The sequence below is a fragment of the Tupaia chinensis genome, unplaced genomic scaffold, assembly GCF_000334495.1.
Source record: "Tupaia chinensis unplaced genomic scaffold, TupChi_1.0 Scaffold144426_1, whole genome shotgun sequence".
Lineage (NCBI taxonomy): Eukaryota > Metazoa > Chordata > Mammalia > Scandentia > Tupaiidae > Tupaia > Tupaia belangeri.
In genome coordinates this window covers 1,687,783-1,698,297 of record NW_006204286.1, presented here as the reverse complement: position 1 = coordinate 1,698,297, position 10,515 = coordinate 1,687,783, and the positions used below count along the sequence as shown (strand labels likewise).

At 34.4% G+C, this 10,515-nt stretch overlaps 1 pseudogene; it reads right to left on the bottom strand.

Moving 5' to 3' along the window:
- Positions 1-2,390: 2,390 nt before the first annotated feature.
- LOC114005779 (uncharacterized) lies at positions 2,391-2,548 on the bottom strand (annotated as a pseudogene).
- Between the last annotated feature and the right edge of the window lie 7,967 nt (positions 2,549-10,515).

Here is a 10,515-nt window from a genome sequence, read left to right as displayed (position 1 = left end):
ACTGTCTCTCTTTCCACCCATTTTGGTAATGCAGTTATAGGGTTAAGTGGTTTCTGTCTGCAGGACCAAAAATTATAACTCAGGGAACTGAAAGTACTTGAGAAATAGGAAAAAGGCAGAATTTAAGGAAAGCAACTCTACAAGGTAGTTTATTATTTTCTAGTTTCACTCATGCCCTTACCATGCATAGGTCAGATATATGCTATCATATCAAACATTTAAAAAAGTAGGTCAACAGAACTACACTGAGGTCTTGGAATGACCACAGGGTTGCAAATATACCAGATAGATCTAAATAACACTACAAATGTTTTGAAAATGGAACTGACATTGAAACCACAATCCATGAAAGGCAGTTTGGAATTTGTGGCCTGAACTAAACAGTTTAATTGCTTATTAAAACAAAAATATAAATTTATTCCAGCGTTTAAATAAGACCCAGAGCAACATAATGTTATATTCAATATTTCTAAGACACAATAAAAAATTAGTTGTCATACAGATAACCAAGAAATATAAATTTGCCAAAGAAAAGAAACAGACATCAACAATGAACTAAAAACAGATGTTTGAAGAGTTGACCAAGACTTTAAAGCTGCTATTACATAAATGCTTGAATAAGAAATCATGAATATTCATGAAACAAATGGTAAAACAGAAAATTTCAGTAAAGTCATAAAAGACAATGAAAAATCAAATTAAAAGTTTATAATTGAAAAATATAATAACTAAAAAAATTCACAGTATGGAAATAATCATTTAAAAAAGTAGGTCAACAGAACTACACTGAGGTCTTGGAATGACCACAGGGTTGCAAATATACCAGATAGATCTAAATAACACTACAAATGTTTTGAAAATGGAACTGACATTGAAACCACAATCCATGAAAGGCAGTTTGGAATTTGTGGCCTGAACTAAACAGTTTAATTGCTTATTAAAACAAAAATATAAATTTATTCCAGCGTTTAAACAAGACCCAGAGCAACATAATGTTATATTCAAAATTTCTAAGACACAATAAAAAATTAGTTGTCATACAGATAACCAAGAAATATAAATTTGCCAAAGAAAAGAAACAGACATCAACAATGAACTAAAAACAGATGTTTGAAGAGTTGACCAAGACTTTAAAGCTGCTATTACATAAATGCTTGAATAAGAAATCATGAATATTCATGAAACAAATGGTAAAACAGAAAATTTCAGTAAAGTCATAAAAGACAATGAAAAATCAAATGAAAAGTTTATAATTGAAAAATATAATAACTAAAAAAATTCACAGTATGGACATAACAATAGAATGGACATGGTATAGAAAGGAATAAGTGAACTTAAAAGTAAAACAGAAATTATCTTGATGAGGTGGGGATGTTAATGTCTCTTTATTGACTGACATGCATGGCATTCCCTTTTGAAAAAGTAATGTAATACATTGTAAAGTTATATGCAATTCAATGTAATATAAACAAGATTATGATGATAATAAATTAAAAAAGAAATGATCTAATTCAAATAGCAGAGTGAAAAATAAATAAAATTAAATTAAAAAGAGAGATTCAGGATGTGTGAAATGCCAACAAAATGTCTAATGGTTGTGTTAATTGAGTTCCAAAAATGGAGGGTACAGTGTTGAAAAGTTATTTGAAAAACTAGTGGCCGAAAACACCCTAAGTTTGATAAAAGACAAGAAATTGACAGTTAAATGAACCTAAGCAAATCCTGAAGATTAACTATCCCAAATGTGCATGAACAAACATATGCTAATCAAATTTCTGGAAACAAAGGACAAAGGAAATTTCTCGAATAAAGCGAAAAAAGATGCAGGAACTATATCAATGACATACATTTTTAAAGATTATTTATTTCTCCATGGGGATGCATCCCCAAAAGAATCTTTATACCATGATCTACCCCAGTCTAAGCCAGTCAGGATCATGGGCACATGTACACACTCGAAGTATGTTCAGGGAGGTCCTGGGATGTGAATGCAAAACCTTTCTTATGTAGTTCCAGTTTCACTACCACTGTGCTACTACCTGGCCAGGCTTAAATTGTTTTAAATCAAAACCTAGAGAGCATAAGGAAAAGGTAGAACATTTATAAACTGATGAAAGAAAATAGCTTTCAATTCTTCTACATCCAAAGAAAATAAACTTTAGGAGTAAAGGTGAGATAAAGTTTATACTACATAAGGGAAATCTAACAGATTGTGTCAGCAGATCAACTTTAAAAGAGTTAATAAAGATAGTTGAGAAAGTTTTTCAAACAGAAACATAGTCATAGATGTAAAATTGGAACATTAGGAATGAAGGAAAAAGGACAATGGAAAGAGTAAATATCTGAATAAATACAATAGATTATTATTCTCATCTTTTAAAAAATATATATTCAACTGAAATTAAAAAATTACAGCACTGTTTAATAGGATATTAAGATATCTAAATAACATGTAAAACCATTATAGTAAGAGGGAGTAGTTTTCAATTAGCAATAATCGCGCCTCGGATAAACCTCATTGGCTACGATACTGCCACTGTGCAAAGCTAAGAGGGAGAAATAAAAAGAGAACTGTATGTTACGATTTCTATAGTCGGGGCCAGTCCTGTGGCCTGGTGGTTCAAGGAGCTTGGTCCCATATGGCCAAATGTGTGGCTCAAATTCCTGACCTAGAAGCTGAAAAAATATGCGTGTGAATGTGCATGTGTGCTCTAAGTCCTGATAAGATGGAGAAATGAAGTAGAAAGGGCCTGTGGTGTGACCATGACCATTGAATCTCTTTCTCTCTGTTTCTCTCTGGCAAACACATACCCCCTCCAACAATTAAAATAAAAAGACTTCTACAGTACAACTCAAGTGGCAAAATATTGATACATGTTAGCCTATGAACATTAAAGAAGCACAGGGGCTGGCAGGTGACGTGGTGGTTAAGGGAGCTAGACTCCCGATCATGGCCAACTATGGTTCAAATCCCAGAACTGGCGGCTTGCTTTCTCACTTTCTCTCTCTCTATGCCAACACACACACACACACACACACACACACACACACACACACACTCACTTTTTCTCTCTAACTCTGTCCCACTCTGATTTAATTAAAATAAATATATAAAGTCAAATAAAATAATAATAAAAAATTAAACAAGCATATATACATTTTTTCTTAAACAAGCTTATTTTAATCTCTAAAACAACCACTAAAATCTATACAAAGATATACCAGCAGAAACACCTAAATTAAAAATTACCATTAAAGAAGTGTTCAATGAGCCAGCCTTTGATGTGGTAATAAAGACAGCTGTATCTCACATGACTGACTGTACAGTTCAAGTCCAAAACTTAGTGTCTTGAAATAAGTGCTGGGACGAATGTGCGTCTGTGTCCAAAACTTGCAAAAGGAGAATGTAAGAAAGAGAATTGCGGCATGGCCAATCCCTGAAGGTTCTTTTTCATTCTCTCTCTCTCCAGCGAACAAACTTGACTTATAGCAAAATATTTAACAATAAATAAATAATTATTTAAACAAACTAAGAGAAGAAAAAAAATGGGGAAGCAAAGGGGAAAAAGGCAGTGAAGGAGCAAAGACAAAACAAGTAATAAAATGATAAAACTAAATCCAAGGATATCAATAGTAATATGACAGTAAAATGTTCTAAATGTGTCAGTCAAATTACAGAGGTTACCAGGATGGATGAGTAAACATGGTCCAATTTTAACACTTCCACAAAAAATTCACTTAAAATGAAGTAATACAGGAAAATTAAAATTAAAAGGACTGGCTGGTGGCACAGTAGTAATAACAACATTCCGTGGTTCTGGACACACAAAACAGGGTCCTGGGTTTACATCTCAAGGCCTTCCTGTGTACTTTGGACACGAATACACCCATAGTCTAGGCTGGCAGAATTTGAGATTGGAGCAGGGTATAAGGCTCTGTTAGGGTACCTTTCTTTTGCTTTCTTCCTCCTCTTTCTCATATGAAATAAATAGGTAAGCCTCAAAAAAATTAAAAGAGTAGGAAAGATAGACCATGCGAACATTTATCAAAAGAAAGCTTTAGGGTAGTCCAACCACTGTGAAGCACTCTCTGCTACCTGAACCCTTCCCACCTGCACACCAGAAGAGTTAGGTTCTGGTGCCAACAGGCCCCTCAACATGAGTGGAGCCGAGGACCTCAGGTTTACCTTTGAAACTTGCAGTCCAACCACTGTGCTGCACTGCCTGTTTCCCAAGCCCCGTCCACCTACCAGGAGACTTGGGTTCTAGACCCAGCAGGACTCTCATCATGAGTGAAGTTCAGCACCCCTCCTATGCCTTTGAAATTTGCAGTCTGGAAGCTTGCATGCTGAGAATAGTGCAGGGCTAGACTTGAGCCTCTCCAATAACCTATATCTCCTAAGCACATTCCCCAGCTCATCAGGAGTTGAAAAGTTGCTAGAAGACCCAAGCTCTTCAAACTACTTATATAGATTTTATCTGCTCTAAACTGGGAGGCACATCCTGGGATTTAATGTGATATTCCCCCCTCCAATACAACAGAATCTACTGCAATAAATAGGAAGAAGCAAATACTGCAACAGATGACCAAAAACCAGTTCAGAGACAGAAGAAACACAAGAAAACAAGGAAATAACTCTCCTCCTAGGAAACACAAAAACCCCTCACTGGCAAAGGACAGTACAAAAGAATCCACAGAAATGTCAGAAAAATAATTTTGAACATTAATTGTAACAAAACTCAGTGAGATGAAAGAGAAAACAGATAATCAGTTCTAGGAAATGAGAAAATAATTCCAGGACATGAAAGAGGAATTCCAAAAAGAGTTGAACACCCTAAAAATATTAAACAGAACTCCTGGAAATAAAGAACACAATGTGAGAAATTAAAATCTCCCTCAAAAGAATTAACAGCAGAATGGAACATGCAGAAAAATAAATCTGACCTTGATGATAAAGTTGCCAACATACACTAAACAACCGAAAAAGTAAAAAAATCAATCAATCAATCAAGAAAGAAAGAAAAGGAAAAAAAAGGAGATAACATAAGGGAAATTCTGTAAACTATTAAATGCCCAAATATTTGTACGATGGTTATTCCAGAAGCTGAAGGCATGGAAAACCACTCCCAGGCAATAATATCTGAAGATTTTACAAATCTAGAGACACATGATAAACAAAAACTAAAATAATTCACCAACATTAGACCAGCTCCTCAAGATATAGTGAAGGGAGTACTATTTCAGGAAAACTAAAGATAGACAAACAGAAATCAGAGGGAAAAACAAACAAACAAAAACAAAACAAAACAAAACACAAGAAAATGGCTAACAGAATGGCATAAAGAAGCTTGCAAATATCAATAATAATATTGAGTGTTAATGGATTCAATTCTCCAATTAAAAGATACGGACCAGCTAAACAAATTTAAAAAACATGAACACTCTATAAGGTGCTTACAAGAAACACACCTCAATGATAAACATATATATAGACTAAAAGTGAAGAGCTGGAAAAATACATTCCAGGTAAACAGATACCACGATAGTGATATCAGACAAAATAAATATCAATACAAAAGCTGTAAGAAGAGACAAAGGACACTGTATAGAACTAACAGGACTAGTTCACTAAGAAGCTATGACACTTACAAATATCTATGCACTCAACACTGGAGCACCCAAATATGTGAAAGAGAGACTGCTAGATCTAAGGGATAGATAGACTGCAACACAATAATCATTAGGAATCTCAATCCCACTGTCTCCTCTGGACTGATCATCTAGACAAAAAATAAAGAAATACAAGATCTAAATATAATAAATAAAATGGATCCGACAAACATCTACAGAACATTTCACCCAATAACTAAAAATGCACATTTTGGTCTCACTCTCACATGCGATATTTTCAAAGATTAACTACATGATAGTGAGGTAGGAAACAGGATAACATGTATAGTTATCCTCAACTGGTCTGGTGTAAAGTGTATTCATGTTGGGAGAATTTAATGTCTAAGTTTTAAGGAGGAGACAAAGCAGCTCAGCTGCTTGCTTGGAGAGACCTCTTAAAGCAGTGGCTCTGTGCTTGACCTAGGCAGCATTACGTAGACCTCAAACAAAAACTTTTTCCAGGCAGCATCACATTCAAGGAAGAAGATAATACAATAGTTTGTATAGCCCTAAGACTCTTGACAAAGAAACTCATGACCTTCATACCCACCCCAAAATTAGGAGAAGAATAACTACATCCATTCAGCATTTGCCCTGCCCTGTCACAGGGAAATGCATGCATGAGCCCCACCTAGATTAAGCCTGACAAAGGCTTCTCTGACCCAAACAAAAACCACTTGCCCAGTTTCACCTCCGCAATGTATTTTCTGGGACCTGTCATTTCTTCTTGGGAACTCTGTTTTGCTTTCTCTCTCCTTAAATAAACTCCCCACTTTGCTATACCTACTCCCTGTGTCCCTGTCTCTTATTCTTCCTGAGCATGGGACAAGACTCTGTGTCTCCCTGAGAGTGCTGGGTCTGATCATTTTCACACATCCATGTTCCTGCATCAATGGGGCACAAAACAAGCTTTTACAAATTCAAATGCATAGAAACTATAGGTATCTTTTCTGAACACAATGGAATCAAACTTGAAATCAGCTGCAGAAATAACCCTTGAAAAAACAGAAGCACATAAAAACTGAACAATTTACTCTTGCATGACTTCACAATCACTAAAGAAATTTAAGACTGAAATGGAAAGATTCATCAATAAATGATAATGAGCAAGTGAATTTTAATACACTATGAGACACAGCAAAAGCTGTCATAACAGAGAAGTTCATAATAATTATTGTTCACAAGGAAGAAAAAAAAAAAACAGAAAAGTGGCAAACAGACAACCTAATGACACATTTCAGGGAACTGGAAAAACAACAACCAAAATAAAAAAAATCCAGAAACCAGGAAAAAAGAAATGATAAAGATTCAAGCAGAAATAAATTAAATAAAGAATAAAAGAACTATAGAGAAAATTAATGAAATCAAAAGTTAGCTCTTTGAGAAGATTAACAAAGTTGACACTATTAGCTAAACTTCTAAGAGGACTATAGAAAAGAAATTTAGATAAAAAAAGCAGCTATGAAACATGATATACTGCAACAGATATAATAGAAATACAAAAGATCCTGAGGAAAAAAAATAGAAAAATAAAATCATAAAATTTTTCTGGAATCATTAAAAGCTCCACATTGCAAGCACAATACTGTGCAACAGAAAATAAAATCGGGCAAAACATAAAGTAAAGTAGGAAGCATCTCAATTCCTGATCTTAAAATAGATTACAAAGCTGTGATAATCAAAATAGCATGGTACTGGCATGAAAACAGGCAGGTAAATCAATGGAAAAGATTTGAAATCCAGAAATAAATCCCTAAACACACAGCCAACTGATGTTGGACTAAGGGCACAAGACAATGCCATAGGGAACACAAAATCTCTTCAGCAAATGGTGCTGGGAAAAGTGGATATCCACCTACAGAAAAGTGAAACTGCACCTCTATCTTTCACCATTAACTCAACTAAAAATGGACCAAAGATCTAAGCATAAAATCTCAAACCTTGAAACTATATGTGAAAAACACAGGAGAGAATCTTGGAGACATAGGAGTAGGAAAAGATTTTTTAAATAAGACCCACAAAGCATAGGCAATAATCTCAAAAGTAAACAAGTCGAACTACATTAGGCTTAAAAGCTCCTACATGACAACAGCAAAACACACACACACACAAACACAAATAATAATAATAATAATAATAATAATTAGAGTGTGAAGATGACCCTGATCCTTGAAATAGGAGAATATATTTGCAAACTAGGCCTCAGATAAGGGACTGAAAGTATTTAGATTAATTAATATTTTTTATCAATTAATACAATGTGGGAAATAATAAAGGAATGGAAAGCAACTGCAAATACCAGAGACAGGGTGGGAGGAGGATGGGAAATGGCAGAGGTGAGAAATAGGGAGATTGTATATATATTATATATACAAGAAACAAGAAATGGAAAACTATTTATTGACAATAACATGTATGACTAAGCCACTTACAATGTATTCTGGCTGGAAAATCTAATTTTGTATGTTGTGGTGATGTTCAGTGAATGTATATAAAATAAATAAATCAGTAAAAATTCACTAAAAGTAAAAGATGAGCAAAGGAGTTGAAAAGATAAATCTCTAAGATCTAAGAAACACATATGAATTGTCAAAAAAAATATGAAAAAAATGCACAGTATCTCTTATTATAAAGGAAATGCAAATCAATACCAAAATGAGATGGCATCAACCCCAATAAGAATGGTTAAGATTAAAATTATAAAGAATAATCAGTTCAATAAGGAATTTATAAGCAGAATATACAGGGAACTCAAGTGGCTTACCCAAACAACAACAAAAAAATGATAAAACCAATTTTAAAAATGGGAAAATGAGGACCAGCAGTAGGCATAATGGCTATGTCACTGGATTCCCATGTAGCTGACCACAGTTCGAGTCCCGGACCCGGTGGCTTAAACTCACGCCGTGCACATGTGCGTTTAATCCCAAAATCCTGAGAGGAGAATGGAGGAGAAGGGATTGTGTTGTGGCCATCCTCCCTGAGTGGTGATTTCTCGCTTTCTATCTCTCTGTATCTCTCTGTCTTTCTGGAAAGCACACACGCACTATAGCAAAAACCTCTCCCAAAAAAAAAAAGATGAGAAAATGAACTGAACAAACAACTCTCTAAAGAAGACATATGAACAATCAAAAAGCCAATGAAAAAATACTCGACATCCTTCATCATAAGGGAGATGCAAGTCAAAACCACAATGAGATACCACCTAATCTCAGTCAGAATGGCTAAGATTAAAAAAATAATGATAAGTGTTAGCAAGGTTGTGGTGAAAAGGGAACTCTCCAACACTGTTGGTGGTAATATAAATTAGTACAACCACTGTGGGGATCAAAATGGAGGTTCCTAAAAGATCGACAAGTAGAACTACCTTATGACCCAGCAATTCCACTTCTGGGTATCTATCTAAAGTCAGAAAATTATGAAAATATCATATAATTTATATACTTTATTAATGTTTTCAAAAGGTTATTTCTTATAGATATAATATTTTATTTACTTTTTTAAAAGATTCAGTTTCTCATCTTTTGATATTTTGTGTCATGTGCTTTGTTGAACCAGAGGCAAATCTACAAGTCACTTATGTTTGCCAGGATATACAATAAAATAAAAACAAAAATGAATTGAAAAACCATTAAGAAAAAGAAAAACGCTCCGTTGGAAAACTACTTGCACATCCGTGTCTGTTGTGGCATTATTAACAATTGCTAAGACATGGAACCAACTCAAATGTTCATGAACAAATGAATGGATTGAAAAAGTTGTACACATACATACTATGGAATACTACTCAGCTATAAGACAAGTCCCTGGCATTTGATAGAAAGTGGATCAATATTGAAGATTTACTGCTGAGTGAAGTAAGCTAGACTATAAAAGAAATATTTTGTATGTCACCACTTAATATATATTGACTGTCCGCACTCTATGGTGGAAACTGAAAGATTAGAGGATATAGAAGCATGGAAAATTGTTATGCATACTGGAACAGTGTGGAAAGTGGGTGGGAGATGGGGGAGAGTGAGAGGAAAGGAATCAAGGAAAAAAATAGAGAGGTGAGAAATTTAAGGGACACAGAAATGGAGGATTGTCTGTTGATGATAATGTGTATGATATCTTCATCTGGATTGCTGTGGGGTGTATTCATGCTATGTGAAATAATTTTACAAGCTGTAGTGATGTACAGTGATCAAGGCTATGGTGAAAAGAGAACCTTCTTACATTATTGGTGGGAGTGAAAATTAATACAACCACTGTGGAGAACAAGATGGATGTTGTCCAGAAACCTTTAAATAAAACTATCATAAAACCCAGTAATTCTACTCCTGGGTACCTACTTAAAAGATAGAAAAGCTTTGGTCATAAAAATATTTTTACATCCATGTTTATTATGGTTTTATTCCCAATAGATAGGATATGGAATCAACCCAAATGTTCAAGAGCAGATGACTACAGTGAAAAAATGTGGCACATGTACTCTATGATATATTATGCAGCCATAAAAAATATTAGACCCTGACATTTGATACAAAGTGGATGAATGTTGAATATTTCATGCTACATGAAAAAAACAGACTGAAAGACAGTCATTATATGTCTTCTTTTACTATATACTAAAAGTCTGTGCTTTATAGCAGAAACTGAAAGACTGGAAGATATAATCAAAGATAAGGTAAACATAGATACTAGAGACAGTATTGAGGGAATGAGTAGTAGCAGATGAGTAATAGGAGGTCAAGGGGAGGGGGACTAGGGGAAAAAATCAAACATTTAATAGACACAAAAATGAAAAGTTTTCGGTTGATAATAATGTATATGGTAACGTCTTCCACTTGACTAATGTGGACT